Raw genomic sequence first — 6,140 nt, forward strand, 5'->3', positions numbered from 1 at the left:
AATTATGAGCTTATCCAAATTAATTGATAATCATTATCCTCTTAAAGAGGATAGGTGCCCCATATCCTCTTAAATTGTCATGTGATCACTAAATAGTCATATTAGTAATGGACCTTAGGCCTATTTTCTCTAATGGTTAGGACTGGAAATCTTGACTCCAACCTATTAGGCCCACCCAATCTAGTGGGTTAACATGGGTCGAATGACCCATTGGGGTCAGGGTGGGGTTGGGTCGAGGGATAACCATTGGGGATCATTTAATTAATTCAAGCTATGCTTTCTCTCTATGTTTGCAAAAGAGGGTTGGGATTTGGGAAAAGGGTCGAATGAAAGAGAGGGTTTGAAACAATCTATGCTCATTTGTCGGTGAATGAAATGCAACAGCGATCAGAGCACAGAGAACATCAGAGACACAGAGTGCGAAGTTCATCTACCGACGAACGAAATAAGCTATGCTCTCTCTCTCTCTCTCTCTTCCCCCTTTCGTTCTCATCCCCTCATCGCATCATCTTCCTCCCTGATTCAACAAACTAGAGAAATCAGTATTCTTCGATCTCTCTCCCCTTTCGTTCTAATCTCCTCATCACGTCATCTTCCTCCCTGATTCAATGAACTAGAGAAATCAACATTCTTTGATCTCTCTCTCTCTTTCTCTCTCTTATTCTTCTTTTTCCCATCGTTGTCTCCACCTTCTCTTTGACATTCATCTCCGTCCAAGGACCACTAAACACTGAATAGAGCAATGAAGGCAAAGCTTTCCTATTTTTTCTCTTTCATGCTTCTTTGCTATGAAACCTTGGTTCTACTATCATTCAAAAGTCTCCGCAAAAATGCAGCCAAGATTTCAAAGCCTATGTTATTTTTCTGCAAAATTTGTTTATTTTTCTATATTTTTTTATATTTTATTCTCTGCATTTTCTGTATTTTTGTTATTTATTTGCAATTTCCTACTTTCTATAATTTATGGTGTTTGTTTACATTTTTTTTTGTTTTTATACAATTTTAAATTTTTCTAGTTTTTCCATTTCCAATTTTCTTGTTTTTTTTTTGTATTTTTAGTGTTTTGCTATAATTTCTAGTGTTTTGCTATATATTTCTAGTGTTTTTCTACAAATTCTTTTTTTTTTTTAATTTTTACATTTTTTTTGCAATTTCTACAATTTTCTATATTTTTTAAACTTATGTTCTTTATTTGAATTATATTTTATCATTTGTTGTGTATTTACGCATTTTTTTGAGTATTTATGTATTTCATATTTAAAAATATTTTTTGAATTTTTTTTATCTTTTTTCATGTATTTTTAGTTGAAATATATATTTTTTTACCATTTTTTGTGTTTTTTATGATTCTTTTTATTTGTTTTGAAAAAAATAGAGTTTTTTATGGTTTTTAGTTGAAAATCAAAATATATAGTTCTAGGTTTTTATTTAATTAGAATAAAAAAGATTAATTGTAGTCAAGGGTCAAAGTGGGTTGTGACCCTCTTTGACCCATTAACATGGGTGGGAAATGGGTTAGTGGGTCAATATGGGTGGGTTGATACTCAACCCACACCCAACCCAACCCAACCCACCCATTTTCCACCCCTACTAATGGTTCACGTCCCAAGGTGTTGCATGGCCACTTTGGGCTTGAATATTGTATGGTGTGGGACCCACAATGATCTCATACAAGTCCATAAGAGTTCAACCTTACCTTTTGGAAGAGATTAGGCCGAATTTACTGCTCAGGGTAGTGAATCCTTGACCCAATTAGCTTGGGCTCAGTTTGGGCCCAACATTTAAATATAAATGATCATTGGATTTAGCCACTCTATGAAGACCCAAGGATAATGGACTTGTGTAAGATAAAACCCATCAGGTAATCAGCCCTACAATGGTCTCTTACACCTAATTTCTCGATCCATAACCATCAAAACACTGCCCATAGGGAGGATCTCTTCCTTGACTACAAAATGTAGTGTCACACTCTCTATTCGAATGGATCCTGGGATTAAAACCTTTTTCAAACATTTTTTTTAATAAAATAGTAATATAACATATAAGTATATTTTGCAAATCAAATTTTAAATATAGTTGAAATCTACTACCAATAGTTTAGGTTTCCATTAGAGAGAGTGCTAAGCCTGATATTCTCTTTGTCTAACAAATGAGTCGATCCTATCACTATGATCGTCCACTAGGTAATTTCCCAAACTGCCCCAACATGCCCAGGTATTTGACCCCTGATGGATCTGACTAGTTAGCACATCAAAGACACTTCAATCTAATACCTAGTGTACTATCATAATTAAGTATGGGGCCAAGTGCAACTTTCCAATTTTACCCATCTATCTCTAAGGTCCAATGCATAACTGAAAATTATGGGTGCAACTTTTACGGGTGGATTAGGGTTTTGTCAAAATTTTAATGGACCCAACCCAGAACCCAATACCAAAATAATGTAAACTGTTAACTCGGGCTAACCCGCCTTGCACCCCTACTGGAAATTGGTTTGGGTTCAGCGTTTCTTCTAAACACCCATTAGCTGTGCTTGGGGTCTAACCCTAGCGGCTGAGATAAGCTACTCTACCAATTCGACAACACACTAGTGTTAGCCTTGTTAGGATAAACTCCCAAAGTCTATCCAATGGCTGAGAACATTCTAAACTAACACGACTCTCATAAGTGTCCAATTTAAGAAATAATTCACAGAAACGTACCAATTTAACATAAAACAACAATGTACTTTATTCATTTACTGATAAATGTTTGTGTACATCAATCTAATTGGAGCTAAGGGCATACACTGTCTAACACACTCGACGTACCTTGAAGTTAGCAATGTTTGTCGTTATCACCAGAGCATCATCATGTGGCATTTGGACCCCTTTGAGGTCATCTTTGATGAACGTGATGGGTGCATCAACCTTAGTCTTCTTCAGGGCCCAAGGCCGAGGAGCTCTCCCCCCTATGTCATTCCACTGGAGGCAACATCAATGACTCAGACAAGAGGGGATCTCGATCATCGAGCGCATCACCATGGTCTGAGTTGCTTTTGTAGGGGGCTCGATGGTCAGCCATGAAGTGGCCAAAGTACCTATGTCAAATGAGATCCTCGATGTGATTGTGCATGTCCCTGTAGTCCTCAATGTCATGGCTGTGATCTCTATGGAATTCATAGTACTTGTCTCGGTTTCTCTTGTTACCTTGGGTCTTTAATCTTTTCGGCCCTCGGACAAAGTGGCGATTGCAAATCTATATCAGCACTTTGAACCGTGTTGCATTGAGGGAGCTCGACGGTTGGCCATGAAGTGGCCAAAGTACCTGTGTCAGATGAGAACTTCGATGTGATTACATAGGTCCTTGTAGTCATCAATGTCATGGTTGTGGTCTCTATGGAATTCATAGTACTTGTCTCAGATTCTCTTGTTACCCTAAGTCTTCAATCTTTTCAGCCATCGGACAAAGTGGCAGTTGCAAATCTATATCAACACCTCAATGCACATCGCATTGAGGGCAGTGAAATTCCAAAAGGTTCAATGCACATCGCATTGAGGGGAGTCAAACCGGTAATCATCTTGGTCCTTGCCCTTCATATCAAGTTGGATTTTTTTGACTTCCCAGAACCGTATTTGTGCTTCTTCAGCATTGATGTGGTTCTATACGCTAGCAAGGAACTTGGTCATGTCCTAATGGGGGATCTCATCCTTGATCTCCTAGGTGAACACAAACTCCTTGTTAGAGTGAGCTCTCGAGGCAGTGTGTGACGGTTAAGATTGCTTCTTTTGAGCTTGTTCAAGAGCTTGCACATGTCTTTGATCTCACTGTTGAGGTTGACATGCTTGGTTGGCTTTGGTGGGGCAAGGCGACCTCTTACCGAGCTTGACTCATGTTGCGAACACTATGACTGAGGTTGTTGTGGCAGCACTTGGGGTCCTAGGCTCTCCTTAATAGGAATGTAGGTGCCAAAATGTTTCCATGTTGGGTTCCCCAAGAGTGAGCGCTATGGGCTCAGTTTTAAACATTAGAGCCGAACTTTTGAAATGGAAGAGGTCGCTCATATTCCACCTTCACTATCGTAGGAGGCAATGGAGGTTGGGGGACGAGCTGTCTCGGTGCTTGCATCATGGCAACAAGCTGTTCAACTTGTAACTATAGGCTATGAAGCTCTTCATGAGACACAGGCTATGGTTACTAAGTTTCTTTCATGGGGAGGCGAGATGCGTCTAGAATGAGAACCCCTAGATGGAGAGTGAGGACCAAAGCAGTCGAAGATGTTCTTGTGAGGTATGATCACTACTGTATGAAGAAGGAAAGAACTCAAAGGTTTTTTGTGCCAATTCCCATAGACAACGTCAATTTAATGTTGTCAATGCAGAGGTGGATGGGAAACAAATAAAAGTCCTACTAAGCTATATGAATTTATCTGAATTTGTTATAATGGACGAGTTGGGTAGGATGAAAAGAAGAGCACCGAGAGATATGCAAAATGTGAGTGGTGTGGTAAGGTTATGTACGGGGGATTCCTTGAAAGACGAAGGAAAGCTGAGGGCAGAGGGTAGGCTAAAGGCTATAATGAATAGAATGTCCTCCCTCGTTATGACTCAGTCCTCCTTTTATAGTGATGATCCCGAGGTTCCCAAAGGAATGAGCTAAATGTGTTTGATTCCCACTAGGGAAGGGAATCTTTGATTCGATGTCAATTGTCAAGAAACATTGGTAGGGTTTCACCACATGTTTTATGAGATATCTCAAGGACGAGGTTTCCTTTCGCCTGAGGATTCTCATAAAACACGTATGCTACTTCTTTTGCGAGTCTCTCAGATTGATGTGGCACGAATGACGTTAATGCTTGTCTCACATGTCTTTTGTAATCTTATTGGGTGTTTTGTCATGCACGTCATTAGTGAAGCACATGTTTATTTATTCGTTTCTGACCTGCAATGGACTTGAGCTTACCGCAGTTTTATGAAGGCTCTAAGCTCATCACAACCTCACAGTGGTTTGTGCTTATTGCGCATGCGTTGAATCTAAGCTCATCGCAGCCTTGTGATGGCTTTATGCTCATTGCAGATTCGTTTTAGGCTCTAAATTCATCGCAAGTTTATGCAGACTCAGGACTCATCGCAAATTTGTGTCAAGTCCTAAACTCGTCACAGGTACCTTTGTGGTGTTAGTTTAGCACCTTCTGAGTTACTACAATCATGGTGATCAACATGTAGTTACACAAAGAAGCAAGTCAAAAGCCTCGAGGAAATTTCTTGGGAGAGACACTCCGAAACTCAGAATAAAACGAATAGGTCAGCTAGGCCAAACTGCTAAGAATGAGCTAATCTTAACTGAGCAGAGCTGAAGTGCAAAAAGAGCAAGAGGCTGCAATGTTAAAAGTCGAGAGAGATACCTCATAAGACATGCCTTTAAATACCTACTCAAGAGTGCCGTCATGCTCCTCGCTTCCAGGGACCCATGGCATTGGCCAAGGTTCTCGAGTGATTCCCGCACTCCTCACTGTGGGCAATCATAAGCGGCTTTGCGTTTGCCATGTGCCCCACTTCGTCCAGGGTTCTCATTGGGCGGTTCGACAATCGGTTCCGACGTGTGACACTCCACGCTGCTGACCTGGTTGAGGACATGGCTCAGTCCCCGAGCCATATCATCTTCTATGTGGCATGTAAAACAGGTAGGAGTACGGCCCCATCAAAACCTAAAGGCTAATAAGGTATGAAAATTGCCATCCTCACTTGTTTAGTTGTTCTCGAGGCCTTGGGCTTGGGCTTGGGCCGGGGCCATGATTATAATCCCCATAAAGTGAAGAAGTGAAGACTGGCCGCGACCGTTATTAGTTAATACTGTTGACCAAGAGCAACAGGAGAAGCGATGTCCCGCCAAAAACAACGACGCAAGCAGGAAACAGAGAAAGAAACACTCAAACAAAACGCCCCATTCACACGGATCCTCGTCATCTCGAGGTAACAGAAAATGAATCTGCCCCAGAATATGCCTTCTGCTCTTCCTTTGCAAGCATTTGACTTTTCTCCTTCATTTTGTGCAACTACAAGACAGACGCTTCCTTTTTACAGAAAGGCTTGATGATAAGCCCTAGAAGAAGGGTCGCTACTCTGAGGCAGACGGTTGATCCTTCTCCAGCTGTTTTCTTT

Source organism: Nelumbo nucifera, chromosome 6 (assembly GCF_055504915.1).
Source record: "Nelumbo nucifera cultivar China Antique chromosome 6, China Antique-T2T, whole genome shotgun sequence".
NCBI lineage: Eukaryota > Viridiplantae > Streptophyta > Magnoliopsida > Proteales > Nelumbonaceae > Nelumbo > Nelumbo nucifera.